This window comes from Narcine bancroftii, chromosome 3, assembly GCF_036971445.1.
Source record: "Narcine bancroftii isolate sNarBan1 chromosome 3, sNarBan1.hap1, whole genome shotgun sequence".
Classification (NCBI taxonomy): domain Eukaryota; kingdom Metazoa; phylum Chordata; class Chondrichthyes; order Torpediniformes; family Narcinidae; genus Narcine; species Narcine bancroftii.
In genome coordinates, this window is record NC_091471.1 from 246896990 (window position 1) to 246919979 (window position 22990).

Here is a 22990-nt window from a genome sequence, read left to right on the forward strand (position 1 = left end):
CAATCATTCAGTGAGTCATGAATCGCTAAAGGTTGGTTTGCAGGTGCAGCAGGTTGTTAAGAAGGCAAATGGAATGTTGCCCTTCATTGTTGGAGGGATTGAATTCAGGAACAGGGAGGTTATGTTGCAAAGGTACAAGGTATTGGTGAGGCTGCGTCAGGAGAAGTGAACGCAATTCTGGTCTCCTTACTTGAGGAAGGATGTACTGGCTTTGGAGGTGGTGCAGAGGACGTTGAATCCAAGGATTAGGGGGTGAGCCTACGAGGAGAGATTGGGGCTTTACTTACTGGAATTTAGGATGCGAGGGGATCTTGCAGAAACATATACAATTATGAAAGGAATAGAGATAGGCAAGTTGGTGGGGGTGATGAGACCTGGAGGACATAGCCTCAAGATTCAGGGTAGTAGATTTAGGATGGAGATGAGGAGGAACTGCTTTTCTCAGAGGGGGGTGAATTTGCTGCCCATGGAAGCAGTGGAGGCGACCTCAGTAAATATATTTAACACAAGGTTGGATAGATTTTTACATAATAGGGGAATTAAGGGATATGGGGAAAAAGCAGGTAGGTGGAGATGAGCCCATCGTCAGATCAGCCATGATCACGTTGAAACGCAGAGCAGGCTTGACAGGCGGATGGCCGACTCCTGCTCCTAGTTTTAATGTTTTTATCTCTTGAGATAACTTACAAGAACTAGGAGCTATGAAATGGGTTTGGGCCAGGTAACAGAAATAAAACATGAAAATCTGCAGACACTGCGGTTGAAGTAAGAACACAGTGTTGGAGAAAGAGCGTCCCTTATATAGCAAATGTAAAAATACATAACCGACATTTCAAGGGGCTCAAACCTGAAACGGCGGTTATGTATTTTTACATTTGCTACATATTTAGGATGTTGGTGTTGGAGCTCATCAAAAGGAGGTGTAAGGTGCTCCTTCCATCCGATAGCCTACAGGTCACTCTTGGACAAGGTGTAGTATCTGTTTAGCCTCCCAGTCAGGGTCACGTGAAGCCATGGATTGCAGATGGTGGGTGGTTTTTACAAGTAGATTGGAATTTATGGTTGTAAAACTAAAAACGCTGGGCAGATGAATCTGCTGATCAACAGCCAGGGTTTACCAGTACGGACCCTGCAACTGAAGAAGGTGATGGGAAATCACTTCAGTATTTTTCCCTTGTATAATCATGAACTCAACATTGACTACAGTCTCAGCTCAAAGATGGAGCCTTCACCGAAGGAGAACAGGGGAGGTAACAACCACAATTCGGAGGGTCAGAGGTCGTGACAGATGGAGAGACATGATCGCCCACGCTGAGCAGCAAGGCACCAAGATGACTAATGATGATATAAAGGACACTGTTTAACCTGCTGAGTTTCTCCACCATTATATTTTTACTGGACCGGGTGACACTCATTCCAGCAGTCACTTTAACTTTAAATTTAGACACACAGCATGATAACGGGGCCTTGCAGCCACAAGCCCGTGCCACCCGATTACACCCAACTGACCTACAACCCCTGTATGTTTTGAAGGGTGGGAGGAAACCCCACGCAGACACGGGAAGGACGTACAAACTCCTACAAACAGCGCCGGATTTGAACCCAGGTGATTGGCGTGGTAACAGAGTGGCACTAACCGCTACGCTCACCCTGCCACCAAGAGGAGGCAATGGGCAGAATGGGTTCCTCGGTGTTGAAATGCATCTGGGAAACCATTCACAATTCCTGCCAGGCTGCTACCCACAAAAGGCTGAGAGGATACAACATCGCCATTCTCAGATTAAATAGAATAAAGCAGCTCTCAAAACAATTGCCGAAGTCCCACATTACCCACTGCCCAGCCAAGACGTTTGACATCCAAGACATTTAAACACCAGGACACAAAACCCAATTGAAACGCGTTCTCTTTCATCAACCCTCTTTTCATGCTGCAATTGTTGCTAATAATCGTTGCAGCAATTTTAGCTTGTCTCCTGAAAGGGACCCTAGCCAGGCTTGGCTTTCTTCCTCCCTCCGAGCACTGCAGATTTGCACAGCATGTCCCCTTGTTTGTAGCTCTCATCAATGACCTGTTTTCAATTTGAAAGAGAGCTCACTCCATGATAAATACACCTTGCTGTGGACCTTTGGGCAGCACTGATTGGCGTAGGGCTAACAGAGGCTGAATAGGACGAGTGGATACTGGCCATTCACTCTGGCAATCCTGGCAGCTAAGTAATTGCAGGTTGGAGTGACAAGAGGCTGGGAACTACTCACGCCATCCAACATCAATCCCTTCTTTACAATTCACTTTGAAATCTTGCTGCAGCCCAAAATTTAGAAACCTCTGGGCAGAAACAAAATGAATGCCTCATTTTTAAATGCGGGTTTTTTAAAAAAGGCTCCTATCTTTATTGAGGGCATCCAAAGGCACTGCTCTTGGGAGCTGTAAATGTACAGAACAATAACTAATAGATATGCTGTGCTCCTGCAAACCAAGGCAGATGAGATGATATTTGGCAGATTTCTTTCCCCTGAGGGATTACAGGGGACAGGGCACGGGAAAACCATTCTCTACTTTGCTGAAACATAATCACTGGATAATTTGCATCCACCCATGAACCGACTATAGCTCAGCTTGACTGACTGACAGATGGCGGCCTTGCGCTCCATCAGCCCTGGTACTAGAACACTCAGCTCCCTTTCCCTGGCAGGGTCGCAGCCCGAGCCCGAACATCACGCTCGCTCGCGAGACCCTGAGGGATCCAGGCCGGCCCTGGGAAATAGCACTGCGGAGTGAAGTGTCGCCCGCCACCCACCCTCCCCCACCCCGCCCGACAGCAAATTAGGCTCCGCCAAAGAGAGAGCGTGAAACTATTTGAGAGCACGAAAATGGCGCCCACCTCAAAAGATGAGCAGGCGTCACGCCGAGTGGGGCTCTGAAAGGAGCTGCATCACCCTAACACGACTTCCATCACTTTGATCATCAGTCCTTCAGAGTAAACACCACCAATGAAAGAATAAGAATCAAAAAAAACTCACTACATCTTGGTACAGGCCCATGTAAACCTATCAACCTCTCATCCTTCATCACTCCAATGAGAAAAGCCCAAGCTCTGTCAACCATCTTGTCAGGCTCAAGAGGAAGGTTCATAGACAAATTGATTCTAGTTCAATACTCTAAAGTGCTGGATAAACTCAACAGGTCACTTAGCATTTCTAATGTAGCAAAGGTACGTCACCAACATTTTGGGCCTGAGCTCTTCATCAAGTTATGAGCAAAATGTAGGCAGGCGCCTGACTAAAATGGTGGGAGGAGCATGGGCCCACAGGCAAGAGATCATAGGTGGATTGGGGTGGGACGGCTGGGAGAAGCTGGGATGTGATAGGGGAACGAGAGAGCATTCTAAATGGGGGTGGGGAGCTGGAGGAAAGGAGATAGAAAGAGAAAGCAAGTCTGCAGAGTGGTCCGATCGAAACCGGAGAAGTCACAATGTTAAAGGCATCTGCTTGCCCAGATGGAGCACTGGGTGCTGCAAAGGACGGGACCACCCAGTGGCCAAGCATTTCACACTCCACTTGGGGGCCTCTTGCAGTGCTGAACTAAGACCACCTGCACATTGAAGGAGCAACACGCAATAGCCACTTTGGTGCACCGGAAAATCTGGGTGGGTTTGATTTAAATATGAAGAGAATTTTTTTAAAAAGATCAATGTAGAATTAGCTGATGGTCAGCATAGACATTTTTAAATTAAATTGCAAACTGTTTCTTATTAGATGCTGATTAATTGCAATCCTTGCATGAAATGTATTCCGTTTCTCACAGTCTATTTGCCAGGAAATATTGATCCCTTCTCCCCCGCTGGTGAGGTTCCAAGGCAATTAGAGATTATTTTTTCCATGATGAAAAGCCTTTAGGTTTGCTGGGAAAGATTCCGTTAATTCAGATCTTTTGAGTGAGTCACAGAAGCACATTTGACAATGGTACAGTTACAGGATAAATATGATCGAGAGGGAACCAAGAGAATGGGCCAAATCCCAGACCAGGGGAATTTGCCACAGTCAGGGTGGCTCCAGGTGAGAGGATGCAGAGGACGTGTGGAGGAACTCAGCGTGCACAGAAGGTAAAGGTATATGGGCAATGTTTCGGGCCCGATCCCTTCCTCAAGACCCTGGGGACAGCCGTAATGGGCCAAATGGCCTCCCCTTAACGCTGCCACATCTATCTGGTGGCTGCACCTCTTGAAGCATTTACTTTGGGTGATGAGGGATTGGAACGGCAAGAACTTCAGGAGACCTTGAGGTGCATCTGCTGAAATTCAAGTTCACGACTGTACAATCAGATGAAATAGCGCCTTGAGGAAGGGCTCAGGCCCGAAACGTTGGTTATATCTCTTTAACTCTTATAGAGGCTGCGAGACCAGCCAAGTTCCGCCAGCATCAGTGTGTTTTAACTACAATCACAGCATCTGCAGACGTTTGCATTTCACTCCAGTTGAAAAAAATGGCTAAACATAAGGTATAGAGTAGAGGACTCAGACCAGGCATGGGACACAGGAAGATCTTTCTAGGATTGACTGTGAGGCAACAATGATTGTAAGTTGAACAGGGTGCGGGGAGGGGTGTTTGGAATTGCACTCTTTCTTGTGGACCAGAGTTCAATACAGAGGATCAACTAAATGATGGAGAAGATAACTGGGGTCTTCCTTTCCTCTACTGACATTCATCGGGAGTGTTGCTTAACTAGAGCTCAAAAGGATCATTGAGGAACGCTTTCCATTCAGTATTAGAAGATTGAGAGGGGATCTTGTAGAAACATAAAATTATGAAACACATAGATAAGATAGAGGTAGGGGAAGACTAGATCTAGGCGACATCACCTCAAGATTCAAGGTTATAGATTTAGGACGTAGATGAGGAGAAACTTTTCCCAGAGAGTAAATATTTACATATTAGGGAATTAAGAGATATGGGGAAAAGGCAGGTGTGTGGAGATGAGCCTAGCACCAGATCAGCCATGATCTCATTGAATGGCGGAGTAGGCTCGACGGGCTGGATGACCGACTCTTGCTCATATTTCTTATGTTGTTAAGTTCACACAATATCTTTGACCCACCACCATCGTGGTACAGGGATATCCATATCAGGACTGCCAGGCTGGGAAATCAATTCTGGGATTGATGAACAGTGTCCTGTAACCAAGTAAAACATCACCAAATACTTATACAGGTATACATTTAAATTATATCTGCATGCACATATTTGATTGTAATCTACTGTGTGTGTGTGTGTGTACTGTGGTCCAGAGAAACACTGGGACATGTACAATCAGTGATAATGATAACTTACATTTCAGCAAACCAAACCTCAAGGATTCCTGAAGTTCCTGCCATTCCAAACTTTCATCATCAAAGCTAAATGCTGTAAGACGTCCAGCCACCAGAGAAATCTTGCAGCACCTGAGGAGGCCGTTTGGCCCTTTGGGCCTGCCCCCAGTCAGGAAAGAAACTGATCCCACCTTCCACCACTTCATCCAGAAATCCTACATGCCACAGCTCCTCAAGTAAACAACCTTTACATTTCAAATGTTACAAGGGCTTCTGCCTCCACTTCTCTCCAAATATGTATTCACCTTCCCTTCCGTGTTAAATGCATAATCTCTACTTTAAACCAGTGGTTCTCAACCGTTTTCTTTCCACTCACATACCTCTTTAAGTAATCCCTATGCCATCGGTGCTCTGTGATTAGTAAGGGATTGCTTAAGGTGAGATGTGAGTGGGAAGGGAAGGTTGAGAATCACTGCTCTAGACCCAATTGTTACTGAAATATTTTGCCTGAGAAAAATTGTCATTGGCCCATTTCCTCTGGAGTTCTGAAACCGTGCACATAACGAGTCCATTAGGGACGATTAAAACAGTGGTTTTCAAACTTTTTCTTTCCACCCACACCCCACCTTAAGCAACCCCTTACAGAGCACCGATGGCATCGGGATTAAAGTGGGATGTGAGTGGAAAGAAAAAGGATGTGAACCACTACTTTAGACCTCCTCTGCCAAGGGATGTAAATATTTTGTGTTTATTGCAGCAAAGCCCCTCATAATTCTACCACAACCATCTCCCCTCAGTTTCCTCTGTTTCACAGGAAACAACTCGAGCTTATCTAAACTTTCCTCATGGCTGTAATTCTTCAGTATCCAGCAACATCCTCGGTTCTCTCTCCACTACAATCCAATCTTCCCTGTAATCGTGGTGACCAATATGGCGCACAGTATTCAAGCTGCCATCCACTTGGGGGGGGTTTAATTCAAGCAAGACCTTGCTCCTGTATTCTATGCCATGGATCATAAAGGAAAAGATCCGATTTGCCTTTCCTAACCACTCCTGCCTCCTTCAAGTATCTGTAGACAAAGTTCGTAGTTGTTACAAGAGGACCAGACTATAAAAGGAAGGATGTAATGCTGAGCCTTTAAAGTCATTGGTCACAACACACTTGGAGTACTGTGTGCAGTTTCTGGCCCCATATCGAAGGGAGGGTGGCGGGAGCTGCGGAGGAGAATCTACGGGCAGTCAGTGACTCTTGGGAGGGGGGTGGGGGGGGGTGCGGGGGGAGCTCTCCTTTGCTTCTCTCTCTCTCTGACTGTAAGAGGCAATTTCTGCCAGTGGTGAATCTGCAGGCAAAATGAAATTTCATGTAACTATGATTTTAAAAATTGAATCTTGGTTTGGAGAGGTTCCAAAGGAGGTTTACAAGAATGATTCTGGCAATGAGAGGGTTAATGCATGAAGTGTGTTTGTGGGCCCATCCTTGCTAGAGTTTGGAAGGATGGGGGAAGAGTGCATTTAATTGAAAAAAAATATTGTAAGGCCTGGAGACAATGGATGTGGCAAGGGTGTTTCTATGTTCGCAACCATTTTGTTTCCACTCACATATCACCTTAAATAATCCCTTACTAACTACAGAGCACCGATGGTAATCCTATGCCATCGGTGCTCTGTGGTTAATAAGGGATCACTCACTGGCGTCACTTGGGAGGTGCAAACCACACCAGGTGACACCATCACGACCATCTAGAAAAGTTTTGTGCAGTGTTTCAGGAGAAATTTTTTTATATATATAAAAATAACCCTGTAGTTAGTTATAACAACAAAAACATTTCTTTCCACAAGTCCAGCTTACTTGTATCAATAGGTTAAAACCCAAATTTTCTGGTGTTTTAGCGACAATATTGTGGTCATTTGCATTTGTAAATACTTTTAGGCCGTGCGTATGATATGGTAATTTAAAGGTGTAATTTTAATTCTGCTGGTTGTTTATCTCACTACTATTTTCAGTGATCGACAGGAATTACGATTAACGAGTAACATTGGTACAAAATACATTACAAAGGATTCTGTATGGTCTGGTACGGGAGGAGGTCCATGGGGGGGGGGGGGTGGGGCGGGGGTTACACCATAAGCTACTGCAGTGGGTGACACCAAGGTGGTACGTGAGTGGGAAAAAAATGTTGAGAGCCACTGGTCGAGGACCAGAGGACACAGCCTTAGCATAAAAGGACAAGACTTAAGAAAGAGATGAGGAATTTCTTCAGCCAGAGAGGGTGGTGAATCTGTGGAAATTTCACTGTCACAAACAGTTGTGGAACCTCAGTCACTGAGAATATTTAAAGCAGAGGTTCTTGACCAGTAAGAGGGTCAAAGGCTATGGGTAGGTAACTTCAGAATCCAGGGTGACAATATCTCTGAAAATCTATTCCAGGATGCGTGTCGATGCAATCATGAAGGCACACCTGTAGCTTTATTTCGTGAGGAGTTTGAGGAGATTTGGTATCTACCAAAGATCTGAAAATTTCTACTTGTGTTCTGTGGAGAGCATTCTGACGGGTCGCATCACTCTCTGGTATGGTGGTGCCAATGCCCAGGACAGGAGAAGACCAAAGAGGGTTGTGAACTCAGCCAGCACTACCGTGGGTATCAGACTTCATTAAGGAAACCTTTAAGAGGCAGTGCCTCAAGAAAGCAGCTTCTATCATCAAGGATCCTCACCACCCAGGCCATGTCCTTTTCTCACCGCTACCATCAGGGAGGGAGGTACAAGAGCCTGAAGACAAACACCCAACCATACAAAAACAGCCTCTTCCCCTCCGCCATCAGATTTATGAACGGACAGTAATCCTATGGACACCACCTCACTTTTATGCACTAAATTTAAATGTAGACACAGCACGGTAACAGGCCATTTTGGCCCACGAGTCTGTGCCACCCAAATTACACCCCATTAACCTACGCCCCTGGTACGTTTTGAACGATGGGAGGAAACTGGAGCCCTCAGAGAAAACCCACGTAGACACTGGGAGAACGTACAAACTCCTTACAGACAGCGCAGGATCGCTGGCACTGTAAAAGTGTGCACTAACGCCCACTGTGCCACCCTAGTTATTGATTTTTTTTTAAATTTTGTATTTATGAAATTGTAATTTATGGTCATTTTTGCACCACTCAATACCTCTGCTGCAAAACAACAAATTTCATAACACATGTTCATGACAATAATCCCAATTCTGAAGGCAGGAGAAAGGGGTTCAGAGGTACAACACGACAGCCATGATTCAAATGGCAGAGCACGCTGGAATCTGAAGTTACATACCCATAACCTTGGATGCTCTTACCAGTCAAGATCCTATTAACCTCTGCTTTAAATATACCCATTTCCTGAGCCTCCACAACTGTTTCTGACAGTGAATTCCACAGATTCAGCACCCTCTCTGGCTGAAGAGATTCCTCATCTAAGTCTTGTCCTTTTATTCTGAGGCTGTGCCCTCTGGTCCTAGACCAGTGGCTCTCAACATTTTTTCCCACTCGCATACCACCTTAACTAATCCCAGTGGCGTCACTTGGGTGTCTCATGGATTCGAAGGTCAGTCCATACCCCTCAGTGTCTTCTTATTCACTGCCTATCCTCCAATCTTATTGCAGCTCTCCAACACATCACCAGTTCCCTGTTTCTATGATGGGAATGGGCGATGGCATCAGTGTAAAGGAAACCCTATCTGCTCAAAGCTCGGCAGGAAACTCCACAGCCACTTTGCATGCAGCCACCTCCCACAGTCAACAACAAAGGGTCACATAATCACATTTTGATATTAATTAATTAAGAATACTGCAAGAATACAACAAAGATCTCTACTATTCTCCTTTGAAACCACACCATAGAGTCTACCACCTCAGCCCCAAGCCCCATAAAGAAGATCACTTATTTGCAGAATGTATTTTAGAAGACCCCTCCCGGAGCCAGCAGATCAAAGTACCATTAAGCAGGCACACCAAAGCATCCATTTTCGATGCCATCCAGGATTCTTTCAAATTCGGCAGGTGCACTGACTGGTCGCAACACAGCCGGGTCTGGGAATGTGAATACCTAGAAACTCAGAAAGTTCTCGAGAGAGCGGACAGAGCGGACCTCCCATGGATTGAATACAGCCATCATATAGGACCCCCATCATGCAGGTTAAATTCTCTTCCCACCCCTACGTTTGTGCAGAAGGTCCAGAAGCCTGTAAACCAGAACCTCAATGTCCAAAATCAGTTTCTTTCCAATGGCTTTCAGTCTCTTGAACTTCCCCTTGTTTACATTACACAATGTGTGTTGACCGATATAATAAAAACATTCATACATATACATACACACACACATACACACCTACCCTCCAAAAATCTAAACCCTCCCTAACTCAATCCCTCTATTTTCCTTTCATCCATGTGCCTGTTTAAGAGTCTATAAAATGTCCCTATTGTTCCAACCTCCACCAGTGCAGTCCAGGCACCCACAACTCTCTGAAAAGCTTACCCCTCATGTCTCCCCTAAACTTTCCTCCCTTTCCTTTGTACAGATCTCCTCTGGTGTTTGCTACACCTGCCCTGGGAAAAAAGATGCTGACTGTCAACTTTATTTATGCCTCTCGTAATCTTGTAGACCTTTATTAGGTCATTCCTCATCCTTCTACGCTCCAAAGAGAAAAGTCTCAGCTCTGATAACCTTGCCTCATAAGAAAGTGAGGCTGTGTGACTGGTAGCACAAAGGAATGAACAAGCAAACTAGACATTGAGCACCAGCTTTATAGAAACATCTGCTCTGGAATTTAAATCATATTAACTAATTTTTTTATCCAGAAATAAACTTTTAATAATAATTAATAGTTATAATAGACTGCTATAATAACCCATTGGCTTCATTAGCAGGAATGGAAATCTGTTCTTATTTATCTGGCCTGACCCATCCTCGACCCCAGGCCTACAGCTCTGCAATTGATGAGTAAATGCCCTTTGAATTAACTCGGGAAGCCATTAGAGATTCCAGACTCCTTTATCGTCATGTAATGATACAGAACGTGTAATATTACATGAAATTGTCTGCTGTAAGTTACCATAAATATCGTCCGGTGCCCCTGACAGTATGAGACAAAAAGTGTCCAGCGCTGCTGGAGCCGTGCAATCTCTTATTTGATCCATCAGCAACCCAGTGGGGTCACAGGTATTAGTGCCACACCCCCTTCCCCTCCCCCATGGACCTCCTCCCATAACAGACCATACAAGAATCCTAATGTTGCACTAATGTTACTCGTTAATCGTAATTCCCGTCGATCACTGAATGTAATGGCAATAGTAGTGAGATAATCAACCAGCAAAATTAAAATTATGCCTTTAAAATATAATATCATATGCACAGCAGCAATGAAAACAACAGCGTGTGCTTGTAGCGCGGGCAGACGAAACCACGTGATTCGAAGCATCGTTGTCATTGGGGAATAATGACGGCTCCAATTGAAGGTTCAAAAAGTAAATGGGCATCGAGCTTTAGCCTTGTAGGGGCATTGATACATGTAAGCTGGGCTTATGAAAAATGTTTTTGTTATAACTACAGGGATATTTTTATAATAAATTTTTGCTGAAACACTGTAAAAGATTTTATAGACAGTTATTTTGGTGTCACCCCCTCTGATGGTGTCTCTTGGTGCAGTCTGCACCCCGCCTTGTCACACCAGTGCGGCAACCCAAGACCCAGATCCAAACTTCCGACACCATCAGGAAGCCTCCAGCACCCGAGGCATTTCAGGGGCCTTCAGCGCCCTCTAGAATCCCAATTCCAATAGCTGGTCACCACAAGCCAGTCCCCTGAACGCAAGTCGCCCGCAGTCTTGTGGCAACGACACTAAATGAACGAGCTGTGTGGACCTGCTGGCATTTACTTCGGCGCCGAAGTCAGGTCTGCATTGCTTTGGGATGGGAATAACCTCTCATCCTGTCCCGTCCAAATCCTGGAGCTCCCTTCCAGTTGCACGTGGGGATCCCCTCACTACACAGACTGCAGCAGCTCACAAAACCAGTTCACAAACGCATTAAAAGATCGCAAGCTTTTCCTCCATTTTTTTTATAAATGGGTAAATACACCAGAGTCAGCTGTGAGTCACCTCTGATACAGAAGTTTGCAAGTTCAAGTCCTGAACCAGAGATTAATCACAAAAATCAAAGCTGATGCTCTGGTACTACCCAGTCGGGTTCTCCTTAGTCAGAGAGAACGTCCTCGAGATGCTTCCCCTTTCAAAAATATCGCGGCTTTTTTTAAATAAATAAAACCGGTCTCACGGCTGAGAGCTCCCAAAATCAGCGTCACTAAAAGGGGCGCAAAAATGTAAAATGTTGCAGATGCAGGAAATCTGAAATAAAAACGGAACAAGCTGGTGCTAGTCCACAGATTAGGCAGCGTGGGAAGAAAGAGGAGCTGAGTTAATGTTTCAGCTCAGTGACCCTTCATCAGAATCTTTCCGTCCACCGATGCTTCCTGGCATGAAAAGAGTGGTCACAGTTTCTGTTTGTGGAGGCTTGCCATCTTGCACAGATGTATTTCAGATTTACTGTCGGAGTACATACATGACATCACATACATCCCTGGATTCTATTTCCTGCGGGCCAGGCAGAAATACCACTGATTGGTAGTGCGAAACCCCACTCAGCGTACACACGTGAAAAAAATAAAGAAATGTAAACAAACTGTCTGTGGAAAGCAGAGAGAGAAAAAAATTGCCTACTGCAATTTAACATGGAACAGTACAGCACAGGATCAGGCCTGTCTGTGCTAAACACAAATCAAACTAAAAATAAGCCTCTTGCACTCCATTCCCTGAATATGTACGTATATCCAGAAGCCTCTTAAAAGCAACTATTGTACCGCTTCCACCACTACTACTGGCAGCCTGTTCTTGGAACCTACAACCCTCCGTGTAAAATATCTGCCCTGCACATCTCCCTTAAACTTTCACCCCCCCCTCTCCTGAAACACGTGTCCTCTAGCGTGTGATCTGAAAGAACTTGATGAAGTGGATACACTTTGAGGATCAATAGAAAAGCAAGTCTTAAAGAATCTGAGCATAAAGCCCTGCAAAAGGTCATGGTCACAGCCCAGGACATCACAGGTAAAACCCTCCCCATCATCGAGAATGTCTACGGGGAGCGCTGCCGTCAGAAAGTGGCAGCGACCGTTAAGGATCCACACCACCCAGCACACGCTCTATTCTCGCTGCTGCCATCAGGAAGGAAGTCTAGGGTTCATAAGACTCGCACCTCCAGGTTCAGGAACAGCTGCTACCCCTCCACCGTCAGACTCCTCAATGACAAACTCAGAGACTCATTTAAGGACTCTTACTTGTGCACTTTATTGATTTCCCTTTCCTTCTCTCTATATTGCACAGTTTACCTTCCTTTATTTACATATATGCGTTGTGGTGAAAGGTATTTGCATAGATGTATGGACTGGCCTGTCCGAACCTCCCTGACCTTCCCTAACCCCTCCCTTGCTTCCTCCCCGGATTTCCCAATAAAGGTTGGCATGCCCGGACTTGCCCCCTCTTGCTCTTGTACCTGGAACCTGGCCAAGTTGTGTATCAGTAATGCTCAGGTTTTTGGTCGTTAAACCCATTTAATCACCCTATCGCGTCAACGAGATTATTGTGTGCGCCGCACACAGGACAAGGCAGCAGCGATCGAGAAGATGCCTGGTCATCCAGCCAACAGACGGTGGAGTTGACCCCGCCACGTGGTGCAGTAGCGAACACACCCCTGAGGTCTGCATCAACTCTGCAGCAGGTTTGCCGGCCAACTACGCTCACGACTGAACCCAGGGAGGTGCCAAGGGAGGAGTCAGGGAAGGTCAGACTGGCCAGTCCATACATCTATGCAAATACCTTTCACTACATGCACATCTTCCTGAGCACAGATTTTGCACTACCAATAAGTGGTCATTCTGCCTCGCCCACGAGAAAAAGAATCTCAGGGTTGTATGTGATGCCCTGTACGTACAATAAATCTGAAATCTACTGAACAAGACTTCTTGTGGTGTTCCTTCAAAAAGGAACCACATTAGCTGACCACACAACTTGCAGCCCTACTATACAAAATTACCTTCTAAATAGGAACCGATACACCAGAAAATAATCGATGGAATATTAGAGAGCTATGTTAAAGGTGGTTTGTAAATCTAGGTCTTGCTTGTCTTGGTGCGGCTGAATATGGTAATGGTTTTGCTTTGCTGTGAATGACCTAGATACATTTCAAAATGTATGCTGAATCAACACAACGCAAAGCCAATGTGTCAGGATCATGATCTGAATATTTTTTGGGGGGGGTTGGGTGGAGTTGACATTTCCATTGAAAATAAAAAGCAATTTGACAGCCTTGTTTTAAAAATGGTTTTCTCATCACTTGTGCTGAAGCCTACTCCTCCCGGTCTTGCATCACAACCCTTCACTCACATTCCGGAACCTCGATCCATTGCCATTTCATGATCAATTTAATTTGGAGACAGCACGATTACAGGACCCTTCCAGCCGCACCAGCCAAATGTCCATTTACCCTACCAACCAACCAACCCTGTACGTCTGTGGGAGGAAACCCCACAGTTCACAGGGAGAACATACAAACTCCTTGCAGACAGCGCCAGAACACACAGAGATCGAATTATGAAAGAGTCAACTCTCCCCCACCCCCACCCAAGTATTTCTTTCATTCTTCCTCACCTTTCACAGGCTGCGCGGTTAGTGAAATGCTGTTACAGCGCCAGCGGCTCAGGTTTGAATCTGGCGCTGTCAGAAAGGAGTTTGTATGTTCTCCCAGCCTCTGCATGGGTTTTCTCTCACCTTTCAAAAACAGGGGGTTGTAGGTTGGCAGGGGCTCGTGGGGTGGAAGGGCCTGCTACCGTGCTGTATGTCTAAATTAAAATCAGTACTTTTACCGGATAGCACCAGCTCTCAAATGTTTGACATTCATTTCATACAAGCACTGTGCTACCACTATCACATTTACACACAGTTAGCCTGACCCCACTGAATGCTTGGGAGTTGCATTTTCAAATATCTAGTCCCGAGGTTTGGAATTATTGCCTAAATTCCACTCCATTCCCTCCTCTCCAAATCCCACTTTCAGATTTACTGTCGGAGTACATGCATGACATAACATACAACCCCGAGGTTCCTTTTTCCTGTGGGTGTGGCAGAATTACCATTAATTGGTAGTGCAAAAATAAACTGTACACGGTGCAAAGAACAGAAAACTGATAACAAATGTAAACCAACTGACTGTGCGATACAGAGAGAAGAAAAAAGAAAATCAACAAGGTGCACAAGTCAGAGTCCTTCAATGAGTCTCTGAGTTTGCCGTTGAGGAGTCCGATGGTGGAGGGGTCGCAGCTGTCCCTGAACCTGATGGTGCGAGTCTTGTGGCACTGATACCTCTTTCCTGATGGCAGCAGCGAGAACAGAGCTGGGTGGTGTGCGTCTTTGATGATCGCTGCTGCCCTCCGACGGCAGCGTTCCCTGTCGATGTACTCAGTAGCGGGGAGGGTTTTGCCTGTGATGTCCTGGGCTGTGTCCACTACCTTTGGGAGGGCTGTTTTCTTTCCTAAACCTGTTGTGTGATGCCTTCTATTCAGGACTTTCTGTTTGCCAGGCCTGTTCGCTTTACCTCCTGTGTCATTTCCATCAGATTGTAGAACACGAACAGCACCCGGCAAGAACCCCTCCTTCAGATCACCCTGGCTGCGCTGATCACTACGCTGACCTCCCCCAGCAATGTTGGGGCACTGTTCTAGCTCAGCGCCTGCAAGCTCCCTGTTCGCCTGCACAACGCTCATTGAAACCATTCCCACCTACCTGCACCTGATCTATGTCCCCCTATTCCCTGCCTATTCATGTCCTCCTAAACAATCCCTCTTAAATATTGCTATCTGTTCCCGAGTCAGAATCAGAATTTTACTCTTGTGAAATGTGTGGTTTTTCAGCAGTATCACAGGGAAAATATTGATATAAATTTCATTTTTAAAAATAAATATATTAGGGCAAAAGAAGAAAAAAGTGAAGTAGTGTCCGTGGTTCATTGTCCATTCAGAAATCTTCGCATTTGCCTGCATCAAACTCCATCTGCCATTTCTCCTGGTTCCTGTTTACACAAGGTATACAACTTGTTTGCCACTTAAAGGGAGTCCCACACACACTCGTACTCTGCAAAAGGCAAGGAGATGGGAGTCAAATCTAAAAAGGGGCCTGGGTGGTTGCGCCCCATTTCGGACACAGAGGCGATCGTACAATCTCATTTACAAATCTTCCCAGCTGGTCTCCACATACTGTGAATCACTTAAACCTCGGATGCCTCAAGTTTACTGTCATCCAATTGCACAAGTACAACCCGACGAAACTTCAGGCACACACATATACAGACAAGCTACCCTGTGACCAACCTTTCAAAGCACTTCCTCACAGTGGTCAGAGTCTAGTTGAGTCTGTTATCATCTGACTGCACAAGCACAACCAGATGAAACAGCATTCTCCGGTCCTCAGTGCAAAACACACACACACACAAACAATACAGATGCAGGACAAGTATACAAATAAATAAATATTGCTTCATAAATATGAGAGGTGGTCAGTGTGAGTAGTTGTTTCGTTGTTCAGCGTTCTCACTGCAAATGGGAAGAAGCTGTTCCTCAGCCTGGCGGTGCTGGCGCTGATACTCCTGTATTGCTTCCCCGACGGGAGCAGCTGAAACGTACTGTGAGAGGGGTCCTCAATGATGCCTGTGTCTCAACTCGCACCTAGATCCTTTCACCCTGTGATTTGTGATCTACTCTCGTAGGCTGTGCTCCTCGGTTTCCAACTTTGTGATTGCCCCCAAATTTAACCAGCAACTGTGTCATCAACGCTTAAGCCATGGAACTTCTTTGCGCCACTCTCCACTTCTCCCTCCTTCTTCAGACCCCGCCACTAAGCATGGTTTGGTCACAACCTAATATCTTGTTCAGCATGTATTTGCTAGCACCCTGAAATAATATTTTTTAAAGCAGTGCTAAAAGTGCCATTTCAATGAAAGATAAAGGTTGATTTAACGCTTCTCAAGCCTCCTACATTATACAGCAAATCTGAAATTATCTTTGTGTTCAGCTTGAAGTTTTCTCAAATGCTTTTCAGGAAGCAAATCTTTTGAAAATCACTGTGGCCGTGTATAATCAAAGGCTTAGAGACAGATCAAATCCCAACCTTGCGGAACAATTAAAGTTTAGTTAAAATTTCAACTCAAAAGTTATTCCATGAAACCAATGTTGCAAAAACAAATGGGTCCATAATATCTCTGGCATCTGTGGGGACCAGAAGGTTTTTTTTAAATTTATTTTAATTCTCAACTCAGGGGCAAGAAAACCCCATCGTTCAGGGCAATATGACACACTCAATAATTGATTTAAATTGCTTATTGTCATGTGCATCAAAATAGAGTTAAAAAAAAAGTCCTCTCCAGGCATTCAACACAGGTGGTGGGAGAGTATTAAATAAATTACCAAGCAAACAGGATGCAGGCTGAGTGTTACAGGCAAAGAGGGCCATACAGTTTAAAAAAAAACGTGCAAGGCCAACGTCTTCTACCAGTGAGAGACCCACTCAGGATGGACAATTGTTCCTGACACTGGAACTTGCATCTTTTGCCTGACAAAGGTGGGGGGGGGGGTGGGGGGGAGGTGGGGGAAGAAGAGAATGGGACTGAGGTGGGGCAGTTCCTTGAACAGATCGGCAGCTTTCCTGTGGCTGGGGCAGATATGGACAGGTTCAATGAAGAGGAGGTTGATCTAAGCTGGTGGTTCTCACCTTTTATTACCCCCCCATACCACCTTACTAACCACAGAGCCACCTACAACATAGGAGGCCATAGGTGCTCCATGGTTAGTAATGTGGTACATAAGCGGGTAAAAAAGGTCGAGAACCACTAGTCTTTTTCCTTCACAGTTCCGGTTCTTACCATTGGAGGTTCTTTTTTTTTTCCAAGCAGTTACTCTAATCTACTGCCCCATAGGCAGCTGAGCCCATTTTTTAAAAAAAAAATTATTTTAGTTTCATTGACTCATACAGCAATTCAAACCACAATACAATCTTCATCAGCATTCATACAGGGTCTGTATTTATTCCCCCCCTCCCCCTCCCTTGGCCCTAAACATATAATCATACAAATATGAGTGAGGTTCACAGCCCCCTCCGAAACCATAATAACAATTACAGTACAGAAACAGGCCATGTCGGCCCTTCTAGTCCGCACCGATTTAAATGAGTTCCACATCCTTGCCCATAACCCTCCAAACCCCTCACATCCATGCACTCATCCAACCTTCTCTTAAAACTGACCCTGCTGCAGTCACCTCTTCCGGAAGATCATTCCACTCAGCCATCACTCGGTGAGTGAAGAAGCTTCCTCTTACGTTACCCAAGAGAAAAAAACAACCTAACTAAATAACAAAGGTAAGGAATAAAAAGGACAAAAAATAAACAAACTAAAAAATTGTCCATTGCCTGCTTCCGCTTGTTCCACTTCCTTAACTCCGCTCCCTTGCTGGGACAGATTTTTATTGTGTCGATATTTTGAAGGGAGGGGGAACTAGTCAATCTGCGTGTCCATGTGTTTCAGGTAGGGCGGCCACACTTTAACGTATCATTTTCCTCCTCAGATTGTAAGTAATTTTCTCCAAGGGAAAGCAGGTGAGCACATGTTATTTTGACTCATAACAAGATCATAACAGACTCATGAATCATCCATTCATTAATTACATTTTTGAAATTTAAAATCTAAATTTTATATTTAGACATGCAGCACAGTCACCCTGCTGCCCAATTACTCCCAATAGGCCTGCATGCACCCCAGGTACATTTTTGAACGGGTCGGAGGAAACCCAAGCAGATACGGGGAGAACAGGCAAACTTCTTACAGACAGCACTGTAAGGGCGCCGCACTAACCGCTACGCTGACTGCGTCACCCCCAAATGGGCCAGCACTGCCATTCAAACGGATCGTGGCTGATCTGATTATGCATTAGCTCCACTTTCCTGCCGGTTTCTCGTCATCTTTGGCTTCCTTATCATCCAGAAACCAGTAACCAGTCCATCTCACCTGTGAGCATATTCTGCCTCTACTTTGCTCTGGAGTCAAGGGATCCAAAGAGTTAAGGCCCTCTCAAGAAAAAGAATCTTCCTCATCTCCCTCTTAAATGGACCACCTCTTGTTCCAAACAGATTCTAAATTTAAGGTCAATGAGAGGACTTACAAGGATCATCGTGACCTATGCATACACACAGCAAGCTCCCACATCAGCAAGGTCATGTTGACAAGATGATGTTTCGGGGACCTGGAGGCACAAACATTGGACAAGGTGTCTATAGCTCCTTGTTCTTCAATGCTTATGGATTCTTTGTCCCAAAGAAGCCAACATCTATTCTAAAGAAGCCACCTTGACCGAAAGATAACCAGCACTGAAACAGACCCAACTTGTCCATGCCAAATAGGTTTTCTTACAGAATGATTGTTTATTGTTATTAAATGTTTATTGCATTGGAAGTCACACACTACCTTACACAATCCCTTACTAATCACAGAGCACCGATGGCATAGGAATTACTTAAAGTGGGATGTGAGTGGAAAGAAAAAGACTGAGAACCACTGGTATAGACAGAGTAAATGCTAGTAGGCTTTTTCCACTGAGGGTAGGTGAGATACAAACCAGAGGACATGGGTTAAGGATGAAAAAGGAAAGGTTTAGGGGCAACTTCTTCACACACAGTCTGGTGGGAGTGTGGAGTGAGCTGCCAGCTGTAGTGGTGAATGCAAGCTCCATTTTAACATTCTAGAGGAATTTGAACAGGTACATGGAGGGGAGAGGCATGGAGGGCTATGGGTGCAGGTCAGAGGGACTAGGCAGAAAAATGGTTCGGCACAACCTAGAAGGACCTGTTTCTGTCCCATAACGGTCTAGGGTTCTATAATGACGGATCACATTCCCAGATTATAGAACACGTCGCAGGATGAGGAGATGTTTCTCGACTCAGATCATGATGAAACTGTGAGGCTTCAACACCTCAGAGGCCAAGGTGTTGAATAGGTTTTGTGATCGATACATTTTGAAGTGCAATGATATCATGGGGAATGGGGTCAGAGCATGAATATGGCATTGAAATAAAAGCCATAATCAGGGAGAGCAGAGCAGGTTTGAAGGCCAAAGTGTCCTCCATCTGTTATTTTCCAAGAATGTACCCTCTGATAGCATCATTAAAAATCAATTGATTGCTTCAACACATCCTCAGCATTTAAGCTCCATTCACCTTAAGATACCCAGAAGATATGAATACTGCTTCAAGGGATTTCCCCCCCCACCGCCTTGAATGGGAGCTTTGTGAAATGTACGTTATAAATTAATTCAATTAAACTATTGAATTGGCTGCTGAGGAGAGGCGAGCCCAGGATAGACTGAGGCAGTCAATCACTGATGGCAGGAGAGGCCCTTGCCCATTCTCAAAAAATGCTTATCCACCATTTTGAGCAGAATCCAGAATAAGACGACTCTCCTGACAGAGTGGACTCCAACAATGACTGGCTCAGGTCACCTTCTTCCAACGGCCAAGTCCAGTCCATCCCCGACTGCTGCTTTCAGTTTTGCCATGTTTTGAATTAATTTTTTTTATTCAGCTGCCTGTCTACATTCTGCTCACACCTTGGTGAAAGGTGGAAGCCCAGTACATTTACCTTTGCTCTATGAAGTACATTGTTTGACCCATTTGGGTTTTGCAGAATTGATTGTCGTGAACATGACACGGAATTCATTGTGCTTGCAAACATTCATATAAACCACCTTCCAAAATAAATTTTAAAAAGACCAAGTCAGGCATTGTCTGTGATTCCTTGACCATTCAGGAATCTGATGGCAATGGGAAAAAAGCTGTCCTTGTGCCACTGAGTGCTCGTCTTCAGGTTCCTGTACCTTTTTCCCCATGGCGTTAGCAGAGTGAAGAGTTACACTATGTGCCCAGCTACAGTATGTGTTTTTTTTAAACTTTTGAATTTAAAACTTTGACTCATTTTCAACTCCCTCCCTGGTGTCATCCTGTTCTATTCCTGTAGTCTCCATTAGTTGCACCAAGACCCCTACACACCAACCTCCCGATCATCCACAGTATGAAATTTTACTTTAAATTTAAAACTTTGACTCATTTTCAAATCTCTGGTCTCATCCCATTCTATTCCTGTAGTTATTCACATGTCTGCATGGGATTCCTCTGAGTGCTCTAGTTTCCTCCCAACCTTCCAAATATACCAGGTTGTAGGTCAATTGGGTGTAATTGGACAGCAAAAGCTCGTGGTCCAGAAAGGTCTGTTACTGAGCTGCCTCTCTGCATCTACGACAGAAATGAAGGTAGAGAAACACCCAGAACCCAGAAATTCAATGACGCATCTGAAATGACGGGGGGAAACTTCCAGAACCTCAGAAATGCTGGAGGAACTTAGCAGGTCTCGCAGGAGACTACCCGCTATGGACGCTGAGAGATCTGCCAAGTTCCTACAATCACAGCGTCTGCAGACTTTCACTCCGACTTCCAGAATCTTTTCTGTTTACCAACCAAAACTAGGCAGTGTGAAAACAGACACATCAGACACAGAAAACCAAATCTCAAAGGCAGCTCCTAAATACCACAACTGATTAAATAAATCCAATGGAAACCACGCTCCACGGTTAGAATCATCTCAAGTTGCCTCACTCTCATTTAAATCAACTACTGCACTTAATTTTACCAGAAGCAGTTACCACATGCCATCTTCTAATAGTTGATGAGCTTTTCAATTAAAGAATTCAAACCCTTACCATTAATTGTATCTCAGTGGACTATACTCTTACCTTAGAAGGCTGCAGGTTCAGGTCCCAGAACAACACAAGGACCTAGGCCAACACATAGCTATTACAACGCCAGTGACCTGGATTCGAATCCAACACTGTCTATAAGGAGTGTGTACGTTCTCCACTTGTCTACGTGTGTCTCCTCTGGGTGCTCCAGATTCCTTCAAAGCGCATGGTGGAGTGGGGGGAAGTTGTAGGTCAAGTAGGTGTATATGGGTGGCATTGGCCCATGAGCCAGAAGGGCCATATCGTTAAATTAAGTTCTTTAAAACTGGTGGGACTGCCTTTTAGCATCAATGTTAAGGGAAGTCCTGCCTCCTGTCACAATTGCCTGCAAACGATCTAATGGCACTGCTTTGCGGCACGTTCAGGGAATTTATCCTGATCAATATTCAGCCTACAATTAACAATTCCAGAAACTTAATCTAGCTACCGCAAAATCCCCTGGAATCCAGCACCTATGGGGATTAATTGATGCCGGAGAAGTGAATTTTCGGGTACTATGGGGATTAATTGATGCCGGAGAAATGAATTTTCCGGTTCCTTGAGACTGCGTGTTAGCTCAATGCTGTTACAGCACCAGTGACCAGTTGCTCTGAGCTGTCTGTCTGTGTGCATATGTAGGAAATGAGAGAGACACAAATAGGGAAACAGGCACAGCAATTCAACGATACATTTGAAACGAGAAGGAGAAATGCTGGAGGAACTTAGCAGGTCTCGGAGTCCGTAGGAGGAGGCTATAGACACTGTGAGACCTGCTGAGTTCTTGTGTCTTCACTCCAAAAAACAGCGTCCACAAAATGGAAAGAACGGTGAAGTGTGCCAATTTAAAGCTTCCGAATTTTTTACCCATTTATTTGCCACAATCTTTTGTCAGTTGCTTCAGGCTGTCAGTTGGTTGAATTCTGGGTAACAGGGATTTATTGTACTTCCATGTTGTTTTTTTTTTAAATGGGATCATGCTATGTAAAAATTAATGCCAGGTTTCCAGATGTTAATGGTTGCAAAGGAAGGTACTCAAGACAATGTTTAAAACTTCTGTTCTCGCTGCGCCATCAGGAAAGAGGTATAGGGGCCACAGACTCCCACCACCAGGTTCAGGAACAGCTGCTCCCCCTCGGCCATAAGACTCCTCAACCACAAACTCAATCAGGGACTCATTCAAGGACTCTTACTTGTGCACTTTATAGATTTTCTTTTTTCTCTCTGTATTGCACAGTTTGTTTACATTTGCTATCTGTCTACCAGTTCTTTGTTTTCATGTGTACAGTTTATTTTTTGCACTACCAATTAATGGTAATTCTGCCTCGCCCGCATGAAAAAGAAACTCAGGGTTGTATGTGATGTCATGCATGTTCTCTGACAATAAACCTGAAATCCTGTTTGGACAGACAGCTACTTAGATGTGACAGGAGGGATTGAATAGAGAAGCTTCACAGTTGGTATGGATAAGGGGTGCCAATTTCACACTATACTGTTCTACGATCCGTAACAAAATGCAAAACAGCCCATGATATTGTTTTCCTTTAAATGATACCCCAAATCTTTCCAAACCTGTGAACTTCCGCCACAGAGTGGCTTCTTCAAGTTTCACCTCAAGGGAATCTGGCTATTCCTGAATATACTGTGTGTCAGTAGCAGGAAACCTCCATTCAACCCAGTGCTGGCGTTCTGGTCCATTAACAGCGCAAGGAAGAGCCGTGGACGTACTGCCAAACTGCCTACTGATTCACCATTTGCTTTATTTGAAAAGAGATGCTGTGGATACGAT